The 21,242-nt window shown below is 39.2% G+C and overlaps 1 long non-coding RNA gene across 5 annotated transcripts in view; it reads left to right on the top strand.

Moving 5' to 3' along the window:
- Window positions 1-6: 6 nt before the first annotated feature.
- LOC108444710 overlaps window positions 7-21,242 on the top strand; it is a 55,976-nt gene continuing 34,740 nt past the window's right edge. For 3 of the 5 annotated variants that reach the window (XR_001859350.1, XR_001859349.1, XR_001859347.1), the window contains exon 1: window positions 15,671-16,278. This is a non-coding gene — a long non-coding RNA (uncharacterized LOC108444710). Of the gene's footprint in view, window positions 1,664-15,670; window positions 16,279-21,242 lie in introns of those variants that run through there. The other 2 variants (XR_001859351.1, XR_001859348.1) reach the window with 1 other exon arrangement.

Raw genomic sequence — 21,242 nt, 5'->3', positions numbered from 1 at the left:
CCCGGAGCCGGCCCGGCCGTGGGCGTGCTCGGAGCGGCGCTTCGGAGCGCCAGGCCCGCCACACGGGCTCCGTCCCCTCGCACCGCTCCCCGGGAGGCCCTTCCGGAGGCCCGGGCTGCAGGGACACGGGAGGCTATTTCGTGTGTTTCACTCGCTCTTTTGCGTTGTTGGTGCCAGGCTGGAGCGGGTGCGTAAGCACAGCCTGGTCTCGCTGCCATGTGAGCCCTTTTGGGTGCCCAGAAGTTGTTCCTTGAAGTCATGCGATGAAGTTTAGGGTGTGCTCGCTGTAAATCCGAGGTTAATAGTTCATTTTCAAGCGGAGTGCAAGGCTATTTCTGTGGCATTGCTTAATTGTTGATTTTTGCCCACAACAAGCTAAAATATATCTAGTTTTTGTGCCTCACTAAAAGCCAAATCACTAGAATGACTAAAATGCACATTAGAAGAAAAGTAGTTAATATCTACTTCACTGCAAAATAGTTTGTAAGTGAAAAACATTCTACTCGGCTAATGAACGACGCTGTATGGTAGCTGTAGGTTCCTGCACAACTATTTTTGTTACTATTTTAGTGTCCTCTTGTGGAAAAATGAAGTACTGAGGATAGGTTTTGGCTTTGTGTCCATGAAGTTTTGTGTTTGGGGATAATTTTTGAAACCCATTGTACTAGAGGCTATTGAAGATTTGATAAAATTGAATGATCTCTTCTCCCTTTTCACGTTTAAAGTATGTAACTTCTCAGGTTCTTATCTGCTTTCTCAGAGATAAGTGGAAGCTTTTGCAATCAGGATATGTTATTAGTGTTTCTATTAGTATAGTGTATTAATGCTTTAAAAAAATGCTTCAAAATGGTCATTTCTGTAAACAACATCAGTGGTTTATTTTCATCCTTCAAATATGCTATGGTAAATGCTGTTTCTGGCTTGGGTTTTTTGTTGTGGTTTGTTTATTTTTGAGGGTTTAAAAAAAATTTTTACTCATTGAATTAAGCACAGAAATCCTCTCACTGAAAAACTTGAAGCAGTTTTTAAGTATATTTCTAACCTGTTTTCCATTATATAACCTACTGGGTTCAAGTTTTTTATCTTGCAAAGGTCAGAGGGTTCTTTGGGACAGGAGCTCTTGCCCTGGATGTTTAAAATATGTTGCACCTGAAAGCCCCTCATCTTAGACCTTTGAGCTTTAATATGATAAAACCAAGTATGGAGACAGGAACCTGAGAGTCCCTTGCTGTTAACTTTATGTTAAGCATGGGGTTGTGTAGAGCTACCCCTCTACCAGAGGGAAAAAAAACCCCCTAAAATAGTGGGCTTTTTAATAGGAAAGGCAGTATGAAATTAATGAACTTGTGGCTTTCTGAAAAGAGGTGTTTTACTAATGCTTATCGTCTGTGTTTTGCATTAAAAGGTTTGGGATTTAGTTGGGGTTTTTTTTTTTTGAGGGGGACTTCTGTAAGCATCTAGGTGTGAGAAAAGGTATAATTGCAGAAGAAGTGAAAAATGATGTCAACATTTGTAGATATTTGGAGGACCACAGCTGCCTGGTGATCTCCAGTTGTCCAGTGGTGTCCAAAGATGCATGAGATTAGCGAGCAAGTGCTTGAGTTGAAGAGCCAGAACAGAGCCAAGCTTCCAATATAGGGGATCCAACCATCAAAGCATGTCGGTATGTGACTGACTGGTCTGCTGTAACTTCCCCTCTCCCCCACACTTTGGGGACACACCCCACATAACCTCTCAGACTTGGAGGTTTCTTCCTCTCTGTTGAAAGGAATCCAGAATTCGCAGATAAGAAGCTTTCAGAGATGTTACTTTGGAAAGTTCTTTTGGCTCTCTAAAATGTTATGTTCTTACTGGTTATTTTTTGCTGCCATTTGTGCTTAACAAGGGAAAAAGTTACAGAACTCAATGACTTTATTTGAAATATATTGTTCTGTTAGAATAAGGAGGTAGCTACCACAAATATGTACCTACTAGATAAGAATCAGGAGTTTGTTTTTTAAAGAAATACTTCGTTAGATCCTCCTGCCAACCTTTAAAACTGTGCAAACATCCAGTGTAGCATGTGTGCATGAAACATCTTTAATGGAGTAATAATCTCTAGTTAATAATTAAATCTTCAGGAGCTTTTGTAATCTGTGGATGCTACAGTATTTAATCTCTTTATGTGAGCCTTCTTAAAGAGGAATATTCAGTATTCGACTTTGATAAAGGGAATCCTGGCCTTATTTAAAGGCTGATTTAACATAGCACAGGTGTAACTTGTTATTAGTGTGAAGGAGAAAAATTCATATCTCAGACTACAATTGATGGTGGATTTGCAGGTACAGGTAAATTTGTTAGGCTGTTAATTGTCAAACCTGCTCAGAGTTTCCACCTGAAGAAGAGCCACCAGAGCTGCAGTGTGTCAGTTTTCAGTCAGTACAGTGCTTGTCACACTGATGTATGCTTTGGGTTAATGGAAGTATTGTTATGCAATGACAGTGTGCTGAAGTAAATAGCAGATCTCTATTTTAAAGGATGATGCACTTGTAAATTAGTCTGTAGAAATGGGTTACCTCTTTAAAGGTTGTGCTCTAATCATTCCTCCTTCTCTGTAAGAAGTCACTGAATCTTGTCCCAAGATTTGACAAATAATTTTACAAGTTTTGAAAAAAGTTCTAAGAATGAAATGGAGTGCTGCCATCTAGCTCTTTCATATAAACTGATGTCTTTCCCAAAGTAGTATTATCCTACCTGTTTGAAATGCAAGGCCTATGGAAAGAGGATTGTGTAGACTAATGCCATTGATTTGGGATGTCTTCTCTGAAACTTTTGATTTTTCAAATAGGCTGTTGGTGGGAGATCCATGCTAGTTTTTTTCTGTATTGTCCTGTTAAAAACACCCAACCAAACAAAACCACAAAAAAATCCCCTCCCACCAACCAACTAAAAAAAAAACCAAAAAATCCCCAAAACCAAACCCTCAAAAACCCCTAAACATGAAGTTTGCAGTCCTTGGCAAGAAGTTGCTGACAGATCATGAAAATATCCCAGGCATTCTGTGTTTGCCAGCAGGGGCAATGTAGCCAGTGCTGATGCAGTGTTCATTCAGAGCTCGTCAGCACTTTAAGACACAGCTCAAGGCCTCTTCCCTTTTCAGTCTTTGGCAATTCCACATCTGCTGATTGAAGGAGATGTGTGAAAGTTCAGGATATCACAGTCCAGCAGTTCATTGCACTGCTGGTTACTTTGCTGTTTGAGCCTCAAGTAACTTTTCCCCAATGGCACAGCAAGTTTTGAAGCCTTTCTCTGAAAATCTACCTGCACCATCCAGACTTTCAACAAGGAAAGTTAAAAAAAAAATCTGTAAATTCAGCCCTTATATGGATGGAGGGAAGAAGAGGGGAGAACTAAAAGGAAGAACAAATAGATTTAGTAAAAGTAAAAAGGAGAAAATTACAGAATTCTGCATCTTTAAATGTCCCTTTTCTAGATAATATCTTTGATCTTAGCTCCTTAAGTATGAAACAAATCAATAAAAGGCTAAAGAGCAAATTAAGATCTTTAAAAAAAGAACGCTGATTGTTTTGAAGTCTTCTACACCTGTTAAGAGGCTTTTATATTTTATTATTTTAGACTGTTTCTTGAATGTGTTAAGCACTGGAATCAAGATACTAATTTAAAAATAAGAAATTTTAAAATTATTTTCTATTATATGTATTTTAAAACCCCCATATAGACTTTCTTCTCTAAAGAAGTGTATTTCAAAGCAGAGTTTTAGAAAGTAAAAAAATTAATTTCAAAGAGTTGCGAATGGTGTGGAAAATTGAAACATTAAATGGGAGGTACAGTATAGAAAACATATTCTTTTGTTTTAGAGGGGCCAATGTAGCAGGTCTTGTGGTTGTAACAGCTAGGTAAGCAGCCCTCTGAAGATAAACTAAATGAGATTAAGGAAAAAATTACTTAGGTTTAGGGCAAAGCATTGTGTTCTGCAGTTAAGCAGTGTTTTCTGCCATAATCTTTATGAAAAGGCAAGTGCTTTTCTCTCCTCTGATATGGTGTTTCATGACAAGATCTTTTTAATCAAAACCAGTAGGGGATTATTTTAATTAATTATAAATCAGCAGCCAAGATTCATTAACATTTTTGTTAAAGATTATCTTATTACTCTAGTTTCAAGATACCGAGTGTTCAGATACTAGCTTAGGAAGTTAGTTTTCTTTTCCATGAGAGCATTAATCTTACGTATAAATTCCCAAAAGAGTTTGGAGCTCAAATTACAGTTTTAAAGAGAAGTAGAAATACTGCAGAGAGTTTTGCCGGACCATGGATTCCTTTATTAACACTGAATTCTTTTACCAGCTTGACTTACAATTTTCAGCTTTGTGTGCTTGCAACTACGGAGCAGTTTCTGGCATTAGCAGCCTAAACAAAACACAGTTCCAGGGTGTTTGACCTCTTGATGCACTTGTCAAAACCTTCCTGGTGTCGCTGCGAGTAACACGTGTGGTAGCAGGCCAACTTCCACTTTGTGTGGTGAGAGTTGGAAAGAGATGTGGGCTGGTATCCTGTAGAGTTTGTGAGTTCCAAGCAAATCTCACATGGAGTTTGCTGGCTTGGTCATGTGGCCAGGCTGTCACTGATGGATCTAAAATGTATGCAGCAGCTTGGAAATCTGCTGTCCTTTTAAATGTGCAACTGGTGGAGTGTGTGCATCCTTTCTGGAGTGTGGGCTCCCATGTTAACCAACCCTCTAAGGCTGGAAGGTGGCAGGGGTGCAAGGAATCTCTTTGCAAAGCAACACAGGAAAGGCTTGCCTGTGGGAAAGCAAGAAGGAAGCAGAGTTGCCTTGAATGCATACCATGACAGTCATTAAGTCACCAACATGGTTCAGTTACTTTAGAGTTTCAAAAGAGCTCGCAGTGACATAGCCCGTGTATTTAAAAACACTGAATTAACACTTCCTGCATGTGAGGAATTGCTGTTGCATAGTCAGCCTGGGAGCACAAAGGCAGCAGTAAACAAGTCTGTAATGTGCGAGAGTAGCCAGCATTCAGTATGCCCTCAGTATTCAGGAGCTCTCAGATGGACAGTCAAGGTATTTATAGCTGCCCTTGGGTCCTGGGGAGTTTAATAGTTCAGGTTTGCATTAGGGGTTCCCAGTGACCCTTCAGGTTACACCTGGTGACGTTTAATATTCTGAGTGAGTGCTAATTATGCTGCTTGCAGCTCTTTGGGCAAGCAGGAAGTGGTTTCCCATCCTCAGCATGCCCTAACACATAGAGAACATTCCATCCTCCCAGATTTAACTTCCTAGGTGGCCTTCCCCTGGATTAAGTATGTTTTCTTCACCTTTTCTTTGTAAGGTGTCATGATAATCAGTGTAAAGAGGTAGGTCGCAGCTGCCTGGGCTCCACCCCATCCCCTCACTGAGAGGAGGGAAGAAAAGGCATCTTTTGAATGTCTCAAGTCTCATGGCATGGAGTACCAGGGCAGTAGCTGCAGCAGGATCTGTGATGTGATCTGCCTTTGGCCTCTGCAGTGCCCAGCCGTGGAAACCTGCCAGCCTCTTCACTGGGCAAGGCTAGAAAGCAGGAGGGGGCTGGCACCATCTCCTCATTTCTGCTTGAATGGTGCTTACTCTCGGTGCTTGACACCACTCTCTGCTTTGCTCTGTGCTCTCAGATAATTTTCTTCCACTGGTGATGGGAGAAACTTTGTATTTTGAGGAGTACTGGGCTGGACCTGGTTATTTTATAGCTGGTTCAGGATCGCTGAGGGGAGGGGAGTTGCTCTTCATCTGCCGTCATTCCTCGTGCCAGGGCTCAGAGCAGGCTGTGCTGAGACCTTTCTAAAGCAGCTTTTAGGCAGTCTGTGCAGAGCTGGTGGGAGGCTTGGTCTAAAACCAGCTGCTGGCTCCATGATTCTCCGAGCTCAACCTTGTCCTTGTTTTGCAATGTGCTGTGTCCTGAACATCTGCAGCCTCCTGGGGCTTTAAGGGCTACTCTGCTGTGGGGGTTGCTGAGCTCTTTCTTGCATTAATTAATGTAGCTTTACTTTTGGCAGCAGCAAAGGGAGCTGCCAGAGGTCTTACATAGCATTTAAAATGTCAGCTGCCAGTCTAGAGCAGCTGCCAGCACTGGAGCTCTGGCAGGGGGAATGTTGTCACAGGACATGTCAGTGTGGACACAGCGCCAGTCAGTCAGGGCAGGGACTTGTGTACAGAGTATCCTGACGTTGGTAAAATGCCCTTTGAAATCTCAGCAAGCTGGCACCTGTGTTGCTTGGGTCATATATAAGGAAATGCTGCTGGCTCCTGGCTGTTGTGGTTTGTATTCAGACCCGACTGTAAGTAGTTGTCAGAGTGTGGGGGATACACTGATAAAGTAATCCTGTGGTGTTGGGAGTCTCTCTTCTGAGTGAAAGAGTAGAGCAAAGCACTGGTGGCAAGAGTGTTGAGAGAATGTAGTTTTTAAAAGCAATAATTTTGGTCACATGTGTCTCAATTTTAATTCTTTTTAATGGACTTTTTCTTTTAAGTGTTTGGAATTTATCTGTTGATTGAACTGAATTAACATGGGATAAAAAATAAAAAAAAATTGTAACTACTGTCCTTGCTTGTCATCATTGCCTTTGTGAATAAATGTGTCTGGAGAGCATTTGTTTCTTCAGCATTTGGATTAGAGGGCTTGGCTGCAGACATTTGTGCTAATTTGAATCTTCTATTTGCTGTTAGTATGGGAAGTAGATTTCTTTTAATACTGTTACTTCTTTGCAATGAATTGTACCAGCTGTTTTAAGTTAAATGCATGCCCATTTACGTCTCACCTGTGATGTAAACCAGGCTTGTTCATTGGGCCTGTTAGATGTAAGCACATCTACCAGAGATGTCCAGATAGGTAGAGACAAATTCCAGATCATTTGGACTGAATCCAAATCCTTTCCTGAGGCTTAACTCTTCAGCAGAGCATTCTTTTGTATACAGTTGTTAAAGTAAGAGGGCTCTTTGGGGTGTTTGGGGTTGGCTGGTTACTAATGTGGGGTGCATCCATGGAATGCAGGAGTGCATGAATTAGAAGGATCTCAATGCCAGGCTCAGAGATATAATCATAGGCTGGGTACTGTAGGATTTACCACAGTGTTTTACATATGGCATTAATCTCTGCCCTTCCTTGTGCTGGAAATGTGTACCTTTGCATAGATGCTGGGTTTGTGTTCCTTATGGGAACAAAAGATTTATATTAAGCAGCCCAGACCAATTTTAAATTCTTACAGGCACATAGAGTTGTGCTTTTGATACCACCAGCAATGGAAATAATTACAGGAAACCAAATTCCAGAGTTGCTGATGGCAATGTGCTCTACTAGGATAAGAGCCACCCATAAACTTGTTGATGTTCTAGGTTTGTTTCTACCTACAAGAAAACTTGCATATACAATTAAGCTCCTGTCCTGCTCTGCATCCCAGATCCGGGCTGTATGGCAGATTTCTCTTTTTTAAATCTAGGAGGGTTTCTCAAATGGAGAAAATGCAAGCCTCAGATCATCAGAGGCTTATTGTCCATACTGCCTAAGAAGTTATAAACAAAGATGATCAAAGCAGTTGTATTTGACTTTTAGGGTTTTTGTCTGTTCTGACCTCTGAATTCTAGGAAAACTGAAAGTATGATGATAACAGACTTTTCTAACTGCAAATTTTCTGCTGTTATCCTGACCATTCCTCAGTCTGTTCTTCCTTATTTTATTGCTATTCCCTCAGCCTCTTCCTTCAGAGACAGGCTGAAACTGTAGTTTGTCTTTTGTTAATCTGCTTTTTGTATTCCCATACTCTTTATTTTCATGTATTTGAATTTACCCAGGATGGCGCTAATGTAGTATACATGTTTCAGGCATGAAGAGGTTAATGAAGCTTTAACTGACTGCCTCATAATAACATCCATGTTCTTGGCAGCCTTGGGATGGTAGTTCTTGCCTGCAGCCACATACAAGGAGTTTTATCCTCTTTGATTGCCACATTTCTATACAGCCAAAGTAGATTTAACCAGTTCTTTAGGGGAGTCCTTTTGTATGTTCCTTGGCTGTAACAGCACTTTTATAATGCCTCTTGAAAACTGAAAGGGCAGCTTTTAGTAAACAAGTAATGAAACCAAGAATTCCTATGTTGGAATGAATAAAAATAATGTTCATGCAAAGGTGTTTTGAAGATGCCTTTGTGATTTAATTTTTGGAAATAAATTCGTGGCATAAGAAACAATTCTCAAAGCCTCACTGCTAGTCTGATTCTGGTCCTTTGGCTGCTTAAACCATGGCACTACCTCAGGATGAAGTGACTAGCTGATTTTTTTTCTTTTTAATTGAGGAAGGGGAAAAACTGAAAGCACTAAGAAATAAAGTGGACATGCAATTTTTTAAAAGCTCCAATGAAAGTGATTATTTATGGAGATTTCAGAGTAGTTGCTAGTGCTGCACTGGCTATTTAAAATCCATCGTGTGACTGAGAATGGTACCACTCAGTGCACTTGGACTGCATAATGCCTTTTTTCTGGGCAGTGTTGTGCTGTAAAACAGTAGTTGGGTGAGGTGTTGTTTCAAGCACAGAGTTAGTTTGGTGCTAATAAGCAGTGTGAAGAAATGTGGTTAAAACCATCATACCTGGGGGACATTCACAGGCAGAACTAAAGAGGTAGATATGAAGTACAAACCCAAGGCACTTTCTTCTGCAGTACTCACCTCATCTGTCTGAAGTCTTGAGGTGTGAAAAGTTTGATTTTGAATGCATGGTTATGTTTGGTCCGGTTGTTCTCTTGACCATTTGCTTCAGTACATCCGAGCAGTCTGTATTTTATTGTTTAGATACATGAGGTGTTCAGTGTATCTGAGTGTTGCTGCAACTTTGAACTTGGAAGTACCTGAGGTTTAGGATTTAGAACTCTCCACTTACATTTCATTAGCAATTTTGCATTTTCTTACATTTCTAAAAGGGAAGTGCCTTTACTTACTTGCATTTACTTATTTGCATTTACTTCTACTTAGCAAACATCTAAGTCTACACTGTCACAGATGAAATAGTTGAGCTTAGTTTTGAATCAAGTATGCAAATCCTGAGATAATTAGAGTATTGTTGAGTGCTGCTACTTTGAACCCAGAGATGGAAATTTGTGGTTTTCAAAACCCAGGCAGTGTCTTCTACTGTAAACTGGATGTATCTGTACATTAGAAGTAAGATACAAGAATCCTTTTGTGAAATGTTAACTGCAGCTTGATGTTCTTTCTTCTTCGAATTTATAACATGCCTCAATTTAACTTAAAAAACCCAGTAACTTAAAGTTTTCTTGAGAGTACAATTAGACCTTCCTCTATCACTGTGCTAAGAGGGTTGATGTGAACAGATTCACATCTCTTAGGGTCTGCAGAGAGACTACTTTTATAGTATGCTCTAGCAGCATATTAGCAATGTTTCTTTGTGCTCAGTGATCATATAGTCAGAAAGCACGTGAAAAGAATATGGAAATTTCAAGTGTGGGAAGTGTGGGAACAGCATGACATAGATGCATGTGAACATTAGTCTTTACCATGCATGATGCAATTTGTGACACTTCAAATTTTGCAAATTACTGTATATACTAAATTTTTTTCACCATAATTTCAAGACTCCTCTCTTCTCCTAAGCTCTCCCAGTTAAACCTGGAAGAAGGAACTAAACTTGCTTAAGTTATGTAAATTTGAAGGTTAGCATGATGATAAAGAACTTCTCAGAAAAGGACATGGCAAGGTGAAAGATCCAAAAGGTTTGGAAAATAATGAGAGACAAAGTGAGAAAAAGAGAAAATGAAATGTAATCTCTACAAATAAAAGAAAATCTGTGTGCATGGGAAAATGCATGGATAACCATGATTCTGCTCATAGAAGGAATAAAGACCTTTAAAAGAACAAGCATGACACTGTCTGGCTGCTTTTTTTTTTGTTTCTGCACCCAAAGACATTCTGGGAAGAACCAAAACATTTCCCCAGGTGCTTTTATAGGACTGAAGGCAAAAGCAATAAAGCTACTTCCTGGTACTGCAGTACAGTGATAATTGAGAAAGTTTGATTTAAAAAATCTTTTATAAAAACACAAAAAAATTAATATTAAATGAACCAATCCATCTCTGCCTTCTTTCTTTCCCACAACAGTCTTGTTGCTGAGAAAACTGAGCCGAATGCATGGAATCACAGAGGCAGCTCTAGGTGTGAGCCACCTTGCAGCCAGGAGCTTTGTGGCTCTGCTGGGAGCTGTTCTGGCAGCAGAACTAGAGCGAGGTTTGAGGAGAACAGGAAATTGCATAAGGACAGCTCTGTTGGTTGTTTACTGGGAGCCAGTGCCACTGGAATAAACAGCTGTGCAGCAGTACAGTGTCCCTTTTGTCATCCAGCCTGACAGGACTGGGAATGGAAACTTGGAGCTCGGGCCTTGAATTCAGCAAGGGAAGCCTATGGGATAAGGGAGCTTGTCATAGACCGTGGAAACTGGGTAATATGTGGTAGTTTTGATCAGACACCAGAGCTTTTTAAATCCAGAAGTTGTTTTTGCCAGTATTGCTCAGGAAACAAACTTTAACAGACACACATAGAAGTTGAAGCCTTTGCCCCCTGTCCTTACCTCTCCCTTCCCCTATGATGTAGCGGTATTTTACATTTTTCTTAAAGATTCTTTGAACAGAGAAAGCTGTGGTGAAGAGTCAGGTTTCTCACTGCAGCATGACAGTGAGATGGGGAAGAGAAATTCCTAGCAAGAGAGTGAGCAATGCAAACAGAGACCATTCACAGCTCTTCAGCCTCAGCCACCTCTTCATTAAGCAGGGGAGTATCTGCAGACTGACTCAGTGACCAGACCTCAGTTTGCCTTGCAGCATTAGAAGAAGTGATGATAATGAGTGCTTTCCTCACTCAAAGCTACTGGTGACATTTTCACGTGTTTTCTAAGCATATGTAAATACTTGGATCAACTAAACATCTTCCTGCCAGTGTACTATTTTCACAGGAAGGGGAAAATCGTGATTTTACCAAGTCACAAGTACTTAATGAGGTAAACCATGATCAGATACTGCTTCATTAATCTTGTTTCTTTACAGTCAAAAGTGATTCAGATAGTGAGTTTTCCACAACACCAGACATGAATCCAGTGCCAGAAAACAGGGTGGAAAAAAAACCAAACCCACCAGGAATTTAGTAAGACTAAAACATCTTTGTTGTTCCACTGCTGAGCAAACCAAAATGAATGTATTTACATGGATTCACTGGCAATTGTTAAGGCTGATTTATTTCAGTATAGTAGAATGTAGTGAGCACATTTTAAAGAAGTGTGCCCTTATATTGAAATTATTACACCTCTAGCAGAGATAAAGAATGCTTGATTTATCTTACTGAGGTCTGTATTCTCCCTAAGCCTCGTGTGCAGTAACATCCAGAGACCTCTGTGCTCAATTGTACAACATCAGCCAGTTAAGATGTCTTATAAGAATATACTTTTTTCTAATTTCTGAGCTGGGAATAGTTTAATTAGGTTCTAGCTGCATAACTCAAGCTCAACAACCATGTTTCAATGTTAATGTTAGGTTCTGTAATTGGAAAGAAAGGTCAGTCAGCTAAATAGGGAAGGATTTTGTCAGCATTACAGAAAAACCTTTGTGCTGTTCTTTCCTGATACTGTAGGAATTGTCCTTGGTACCACGACATGTGTTCATCTTGGGCATCTTTGAAGTACTACAATAACTTACTGTAGGTTATATTTAGACTGTTTTAAAAATGTATTTATTTTTAAGGAACACCTAGCAAATCTTTTAGTGCAGTTGGTTGTGTTGGGAAAGGAGAAAAAGAGAGGCAGAAGGTTGAACTGAATGTTGGATTTGGGTCTATTAAATTGAAAGGAGTTTAGAGTATCTCAAAGAAATGCTGTGTGTTCTGGCTATTAAAAAAAATAACACTAGTCCAAAAATAACATAAGTGTTATGAAAATATTTTACTTGTCTTTTTAATCTTTTATAGCAAATTCGTTTCTTTTTCATCAAAAGAATTCCTACTAGGTTTTGATTTAAATAATGCAGTTACTTAAATGAAATTCTTTAGTGCTACTTGTATATTTTCTAGAAAGCCCTATATTAATTTAAAATTCAGTATTTCATTTGTATGCAGGGAACATGATCCTTCTCCTTCATCTAGCAATCTGCACCACCCATATATTCTTTTTTAAACCTTCAGATGTAACCTTCTTAAATATTTAAGGCATAGCTCCAACAGAAGTGGTAGGCTGCTCTTCTCTTAACTTTGCCGTCTCTTTTCTAGGTCTTAGTGAAACACTCAGAGTGCTTTGCTTCCCGCTGAAGAACTGGTTATCCAGATATTCTAGAAAACACAAGTGCCTTATTGACTTCTAGTGCTGTTGAAAGTGCAAGTGAATATTCAAGAAATAAGGTATTGAATGCACTTTGTGTGAAATGCATTTGTGTGAAATGCAGTGGTTTCATATTCCTGTTTCTATAGATCTGTCAGATCCAACGTGCTGGGAAAGGGAGAGCGTGTGCTTTCCAATGGGGAGAATAGATGGGATGGCAGCATGGGGTTCCAGAGGAAGGATTGATGGGGAGTGCAGTTCCACAGCTCTGGTTTTGTGGGCTCAGTCAGATTTGTGTGCCTGTTCGACTCACAGCACTGAGGCAAGTCACCTGTTTCTTGGGCTGATTTATGTGTAGTGTGCACAAAGTGTTTTCACAGCCTGGTTCTGGTGGGACTGAACCACAGGATTATAAACAACAGAGCAGTTACATAAAGGCACTGAACAAGGGTGTTATAAAGACATTTTCTTCAATCATCTATTCCTGCAACCTGGTTTCTAAATTTTAAAAATATGCAAGGTGCATGTTTAGTATGCAAGGTTTTTGTTTAGCTCAGGAATGTGCTTTTGGAGCAAATCTCGTTGTTATTACTATTTACTGTTGCTTGTCACTTTCTCAAGCTGTCTCTTCAAATCCATATAATCAGTGGATGCAAAGACCTCAGCACCAATGGTTTGGTCTCCAGACCTGCTGGATGGGTTGCATTTTCTGAAGGTTTCCTGCTGTTATAGAGAAGTTCTGCAAGTGATACCCTGCAGTCCCCAAAATTCCAAGTAATATGGGGTTCTTTTTTCCGTTACTTCTCTGGTGAAAGGTTTCATTAAATTTTGGCTCCTCTGTGATTATTTCACCATGTGTACTGTTGTGTTTACTTGCTGTGCAGAAATAATTACTGCAGCCAGGAATGGTAACCAAAGAAGAAATTAATAAAGAGAAAGTAGTTTAATATTCAATGCAAGCTTAAGTATGATGAATAGTTCAAGTGAAGGTCATTTATTCTAGAAATTATTGGTTTGAACAGCCTAGTGGTTAAAAAAATTGTCTTTTTTTTTCTTTGTATTTTGTTTTCTTTAATGTCTTGCTTTTCTTAAATCTCATTTTGGACAATAATGTTCTTTTAAGCAGTGATTTTGGTTGTGTGTAGCATTGACAATTGTGAACATTATCAAAGAAAATAGCTCTTTTAAAACCTCAGTGTAGGTAAGTAGTCATTCTTTAATTGATGTTTGCAATACATTAAACTCTACCTGCAAGGTGAAGCACTTAGTATTTTAAATTAATTTTTTGAGGGAGGCCAGCTGTACCCTGAATAGGTCAGAATCCTAGCTGTTGATTCAGGAAATAATTTTTTTTCCAGAATCTGTCATGGAGATTCTTTGAATTCTGCATCCCTTACCATACTTGTATAAATAGCTAAAAATAGTTTCAGCATGTATAATACATCAGATAATAGATGTATAGAAAGTTTTTATCACAGTATTCTCAAGATGTACTCTGTGAATCAGATGGAACAAGATGTCTCATATTTAGTCATGGTTTGGTTGAGCAGGGAGCTATATCTTAAGTTACATGGATATTTTAAGTTGCTGATTGCATTACAAAATGTTTAGAAATATTCTCATTCCAAACATTTCTTTGGGAAGAACTCCTCCAGTTTCAGAAAGTGATCTTTCATTTTGCTGACAGAACTTTTGCATAAAGAAGTCCAGTTAGAATATGACCCAGGACGTTAAGCTTTGTGGCTCTGCTGGGAGCTGTTCTGGCAGCAGAACTAGAGCGAGGTTTGAGGAGAACAGGAAATTGCATAAGGACAGCTCTGTTGGTTGTTTACTGGGAGCCAGTGCCACTGGAATAAACAGCTGTGCAGCAGTACAGTGTCCCTTTTGTCATCCAGCCTGACAGGACTGGGAATGGAAACTTGGAGCTCGGGCCTTGAATTCAGCAAGGGAAGCCTATGGGATAAGGGAGCTTGTCATAGACCGTGGAAACTGGGTAATATGTGGTAGTTTTGATCAGACACCAGAGCTTTTTAAATCCAGAAGTTGTTTTTGCCAGTATTGCTCAGGAAACAAACTTTAACAGACACACATAGAAGTTGAAGCCTTTGCCCCCTGTCCTTACCTCTCCCTTCCCCTATGATGTAGAGGTATTTTACATTTTTCTTAAAGATTCTTTGAACAGAGAAAGCTGTGGTGAAGAGTCAGGTTTCTCACTGCAGCATGACAGTGAGATGGGGAAGAGAAATTCCTAGCAAGAGAGTGAGCAATGCAAACAGAGACCATTCACAGCTCTTCAGCCTCAGCCACCTCTTCATTAAGCAGGGGAGTATCTGCAGACTGACTCAGTGACCAGACCTCAGTTTGCCTTGCAGCATTAGAAGAAGTGATGATAATGAGTGCTTTCCTCACTCAAAGCTACTGGTGACATTTTCACGTATTTTCTAAGCATATGTAAATACTTGGATCAACTAAACATCTTCCTGCCAGTGTACTATTTTCACAGGAAGGGGAAAATCGTGATTTTACCAAGTCACAAGTACTTAATGAGGTAAACCATGATCAGATACTGCTTCATTAATCTTGTTTCTTTACAGTCAAAAGTGATTCAGATAGTGAGTTTTCCACAACACCAGACATGAATCCAGTGCCAGAAAACAGGGTGGAAAAAAAACCAAACCCACCAGGAATTTAGTAAGACTAAAACATCTTTGTTGTTCCACTGCTGAGCAAACCAAAATGAATGTATTTACATGGATTCACTGGCAATTGTTAAGGCTGATTTATTTCAGTATAGTAGAATGTAGTGAGCACATTTTAAAGAAGTGTGCCCTTATATTGAAATTATTACACCTCTAGCAGAGATAAAGAATGCTTGATTTATCTTACTGAGGTCTGTATTCTCCCTAAGCCTCGTGTGCAGTAACATCCAGAGACCTCTGTGCTCAATTGTACAACATCAGCCAGTTAAGATGTCTTATAAGAATATACTTTTTTCTAATTTCTGAGCTGGGAATAGTTTAATTAGGTTCTAGCTGCATAACTCAAGCTCAACAACCATGTTTCAATGTTAATGTTAGGTTCTGTAATTGGAAAGAAAGGTCAGTCAGCTAAATAGGGAAGGATTTTGTCAGCATTACAGAAAAACCTTTGTGCTGTTCTTTCCTGATACTGTAGGAATTGTCCTTGGTACCATGACATGTGTTCATCTTGGGCATCTTTGAAGTACTACAATAACTTACTGTAGGTTATATTTAGACTGTTTTAAAAATGTATTTATTTTTAAGGAACACCTAGCAAATCTTTTAGTGCAGTTGGTTGTGTTGGGAAAGGAGAGAGGCAGAAGGTTGAACTGAATGTTGGATTTGGGTCTATTAAATTGAAAGGAGTTTAGAGTATCTCAAAGAAATGCTGTGTGTTCTGGCTATTAAAAAAAATAACACTAGTCCAAAAATAACATAAGTGTTATGAAAATATTTTACTTGTCTTTTTAATCTTTTATAGCAAATTCGTTTCTTTTTCATCAAAAGAATTCCTACTAGGTTTTGATTTAAATAATGCAGTTACTTAAATGAAATTCTTTAGTGCTACTTGTATATTTTCTAGAAAGCCCTATATTAATTTAAAATTCAGTATTTCATTTGTATGCAGGGAACATGATCCTTCTCCTTCATCTAGCAATCTGCACCACCCATATATTCTTTTTTAAACCTTCAGATGTAACCTTCTTAAATATTTAAGGCATAGCTCCAACAGAAGTGGTAGGCTGCTCTTCTCTTAACTTTGCCGTCTCTTTTCTAGGTCTTAGTGAAACACTCAGAGTGCTTTGCTTCCCGCTGAAGAACTGGTTATTCAGATATTCTAGAAAACACAAGTGCCTTATTGACTTCTAGTGCTGTTGAAAGTGCAAGTGAATATTCAAGAAATAAGGTATTGAATGCACTTTGTGTGAAATGCATTTGTGTGAAATGCAGTGGTTTCATATTCCTGTTTCTATAGATCTGTCAGATCCAACGTGCTGGGAAAGGGAGAGCGTGTGCTTTCCAATGGGGAGAATAGATGGGATGGCAGCATGGGGTTCCAGAGGAAGGATTGATGGGGAGTGCAGTTCCACAGCTCTGGTTTTGTGGGCTCAGTCAGATTTGTGTGCCTGTTCGACTCACAGCACTGAGGCAAGTCACCTGTTTCTTGGGCTGATTTATGTGTAGTGTGCACAAAGTGTTTTCACAGCCTGGTTCTGGTGGGACTGAACCACAGGATTATAAACAACAGAGCAGTTACATAAAGGCACTGAACAAGGGTGTTATAAAGACATTTTCTTCAATCATCTATTCCTGCAACCTGGTTTCTAAATTTTATAAATATGCAAGGTGCATGTTTAGTATGCAAGGTTTTTGTTTAGCTCAGGAATGTGCTTTTGGAGCAAATCTCGTTGTTATTACTATTTACTGTTGCTTGTCACTTTCTCAAGCTGTCTCTTCAAATCCATATAATCAGTGGATGCAAAGACCTCAGCACCAATGGTTTGGTCTCCAGACCTGCTGGATGGGTTGCACTTTCTGAAGGTTTCCTGCTGTTATAGAGAAGTTCTGCAAGTGATACCCTGCAGTCCCCAAAATTCCAAGTAATATGGGGTTCTTTTTTCCGTTACTTCTCTGGTGAAAGGTTTCATTAAATTTTGGCTCCTCTGTGATTATTTCACCATGTGTACTGTTGTGTTTACTTGCTGTGCAGAAATAATTACTGCAGCCAGGAATGGTAACCAAAGAAGAAATTAATAAAGAGAAAGTAGTTTAATATTCAATGCAAGCTTAAGTATGATGAATAGTTCAAGTGAAGGTCATTTATTCTAGAAATTATTGGTTTGAACAGCCTAGTGGTTAAAAAAATTGTCTTTTTTTTTCTTTGTATTTTGTTTTCTTTAATGTCTTGCTTTTCTTAAATCTCATTTTGGACAATAATGTTCTTTTAAGCAGTGATTTTGGTTGTGTGTAGCATTGACAATTGTGAACATTATCAAAGAAAATAGCTCTTTTAAAACCTCAGTGTAGGTAAGTAGTCATTCTTTAATTGATGTTTGCAATACATTAAACTCTACCTGCAAGGTGAAGCACTTAGTATTTTAAATTAATTTTTTGAGGGAGGCCAGCTGTACCCTGAATAGGTCAGAATCCTAGCTGTTGATTCAGGAAATAATTTTTTTTCCAGAATCTGTCATGGAGATTCTTTGAATTCTGCATCCCTTACCATACTTGTATAAATAGCTAAAAATAGTTTCAGCATGTATAATACATCAGATAATAGATGTATAGAAAGTTTTTATCACAGTATTCTCAAGATGTACTCTGTGAATCAGATGGAACAAGATGTCTCATATTTAGTCATGGTTTGGTTGAGCAGGGAGCTATATCTTAAGTTACATGGATATTTTAAGTTGCTGATTGCATTACAAAATGTTTAGAAATATTCTCATTCCAAACATTTCTTTGGTAAGAACTCCTCCAGTTTCAGAAAGTGATCTTTCATTTTGCTGACAGAACTTTTGCATAAAGAAGTCCAGTTAGAATATGACCCAGGACGTTAAAATCTGAATATTCATGATGGGTTCAGATGCTGATAATGATTATCTCCCTGCAGGTGTGTTGGATACTTGGCTCAACTCAGTCTGTAGATACTTTTGTAGATAGTCCCTATGAACATGTAGCCATGACTGACAGTCCTTCAAAAGAAGAAAGGAAGAAAAGGCTTTGAAGAAAAAAAAAAATTGAAGTAGAATTTTGTAACTCTGGAAGTAGCTCTGTCTTTTCAGCCCCTTTGCACTTCAAATAGAGTTGTGAATGTTCACTGCTTGCCAAGAAAATGTTGTTCTGACATGGGAATTCTTGTAGGAAGCTCAGGGAAGCTCAGCAATTCAGACCTCTTGGTTCTTGTTCTGGTGCCCAGACTTCTGGAATTGTTTGGAGCAGAATTTGGGTTGTCCAGGTTGTCAGAGCTGTTCCTGGCCCTTGTAGGAGGCTGCTGGGTGTGGCTGACCAGGAACCCAGGGCTGCGGAGGTGGTGTGGGGACACAGTGACCCCCAGACTCTGTTACTGAGTCCCCCACTGGGCATTTTCTGACTTGGGGGATGTTCTTACTTGGTCAGTTGGATGGGTTTTATGACTTTTCATGTTTTGAAGGAAGAACAGTGTGCACACGCCATCCTTGCAAACATGTCCTCTGTATTCCACAGTTCTAACGCATTTTTTTTTAAGAGGTTCAAGACAGCAAAGTAAGCTCAGGTGTGTAGGAGAGGCAAAATACCTGAGGGCAGATTGATGTTCTGAGGTGAAGTATAGAGATAAATCCCATTAAAACCAAAGCCCCTTAACTTTGAAGGGGCATTTGAATGCTGGCAATGTAAGGTTGCTTTCCAAGTGAAGTAGGTACATCTCCCGAGTCCATTTTTTAAAGAGTTCTCAGACTTCAGCAAATTACAAAGCTCAATTTGTCAGCTGGGTAACCAGTACCGGGAAATACAACGAGTGGGTTTTGCCTGTAAATGTGGGTCATGTCATCCTTTTCCCTTCCCCTTACCTGCTCCTCTCTTAGGCCAGAAACATTCATATTTACAGGAATTAACATGGGGATGTGGAGCATCAAAGGATTCAGAGGCTGTTGCCCACGAATCCACAGCAGCTTTGCAGCTGGAGGAGAAGTACAACATATTCTGATCTCTGCTTAAACACAGTTTATTTTGGGCTGTGGTTTCAGATTAAATAACTGAATATAGAGTTTAGAGATTCCAGGCTCCCTAAGTTTATTGAATTAAAAATAAATTTGAAGGCCATTGTTGTAGTGAATAGAAGGCAATGTGTTTTGCAGAGAAGGGGGTAAAATGTATCTGTTGATTCAGTGGACTTCCAAGCAATTACAAAGGGCAGATCTTGCTGGTAATTCAAACAACAAAAACATTTTATAATTATATAGGGCCAGATTGTCTGGTTTACAGTTTCCCAATGAAGAACTGTGCTTTGGAAAGCCTAGGGTAGAACTTCCCCTCTTCTGCCAGTCCTTTTGAAGGAGCAGGGAAAGATTCTTGGCTCACGCAACGCATGCTGCGGTGGTGATGCAAGCTAATACTTACATTACACACAGTTTGCAGCTAGCAAGTGCCAAAATGTCTGATAATTGAGGCTGCAGTCCTTTCCTTCAGAAATACCAAAACATTTTACTTTTGTGTAAATAGCTGTGTTATTCAAAGACAGAGCACGATGGTGTTTTATACTCTTTTTTTCCAAAGGAATAAATGAAGAGCCAGAGCTGTAACAGACTGCAACAGAGCAAGAATAAAATCTAGCAGTATGCAGCAATGGTCAACACTGTCTCCTCACCAGCTGCTTCAGCTGCAAAGTAACAGATTCATTTCAGTAACACCTGTGAGTGATTATTAAAATAACCTCTTGTAACATAACAAATTTGCCTATTCAGAGAGCAGAGAGGTCTGTTTATAGCTACAACTACCTAAGTGGTGTAAAGCTGTTTCTGATGTAAAGAGCTTGCAGGAAGACATGGATTTTGCAGCCAGGAGGAGCAGGTGATTTTTAATTTTTTTTTCTAGCAATAGGAAATCTTTAGGCATGATAATAAAATTAATTTTAGGACATTTCTCAGTATCCCCATGTGAAAACTGAATGTGCATATAGACTCTGTGGTGTATGGTCATTAAAATACTAGAGATTTTTGTGTTACTTTCAAAAATGAAACATTGTAATATTGTATTTTCTGCATTATATATTATAAATATGTAAATAGAAGATTTAACTATTCCATTCACAAATATGAAGTCAGAATATTTTGATCATATTAAAGCTACTCTATTTCTTTTACCTTGAAGTGGCACTTTCAGCTGTAAAAGCACTGTTGGAAAATTTCACTCTAGGTTTAATAGCAGTCAGTGTTTCTTTAGCTCATGGTATTAAATTCAATCCAACTGTAGGTGGTCCTAGTTCTTGTCTTGAAATCTGGTGTGTGTGCATTAGAATGAGAGTACAGAGAGTTAGAATATAGAGATTTAGAAAAATGTAAGATATTAGAATGACAATGGTCTGTTATTTGGTCAACAACTCAAGAAATTACTTTGTTCCCTTTAGCTGTACTCTGTCCCTTGATCCCTAATGTCAAGGACTGATGGATGGATGTAATATCTGTGGAAAATACATTTTTTTAAAAATTGCTTGGGTTTTCCAATCTAGCAGCACAAAGCACCAGCTGCATAGTGGAATTTAAAAGAAAGAAAGTGGATCATCAACTTTTAGCATGAACTGCCTGTGGATCCTTTGCTTTAATTTCCACCTGAAATGCAAGTTCCCTTAGTTTTGAATTTACTACTGCACTGTGAGTGTTCTCCTGGCACCCAAGGTGAGCTTGCTTTGAAGAATTCTTAGTTCCTGGGCAGTATTGCTTATCCTCTCCACTCTGTGTCCAAAGGGCTGGGTCTGTGGAGGGAGAGCAAATGTCCAGCTCCCATCCCTGGCAGTTCCTGACCTGGGTGTCCCATAGACCTTCCGTCACTGTGAATACATCTCTGGAATGAAAACGTGGATTTAAGCCTTTCTCTCACAAGATGGCAGCATCACTTCAGGGAATAAAACCACCTGCACCAGTCAGGAGGCCTTGGACATTTGAGTATTTCCATTTTATCCAGTATGTGAAAGAAACTCTGATAGCTGTGCTCATTCGTGTTATCTGAATTTACATATCAGCATCAGGCACGGGACTGGACGGGTTTCATTCAATTGCTTCTATGTTTACGATGAAAATGATGAATTGTATTGAAATTGTGAATTGTACTGAAATGGTGTCATTATTATTGTGACTCTAGTTAATACTGTAGTTGCATTCCTGAGATTTCAGC

Source organism: Corvus brachyrhynchos, unplaced genomic scaffold (assembly GCF_000691975.1).
Source record: "Corvus brachyrhynchos isolate BGI_N302 unplaced genomic scaffold, ASM69197v1 scaffold281, whole genome shotgun sequence".
Taxonomy (NCBI): Eukaryota; Metazoa; Chordata; class Aves; order Passeriformes; family Corvidae; genus Corvus; species Corvus brachyrhynchos.
The sequence above is the reverse complement of the archived record's forward strand: the minus strand, read 5'-3'. Positions and strand labels throughout refer to the sequence as shown.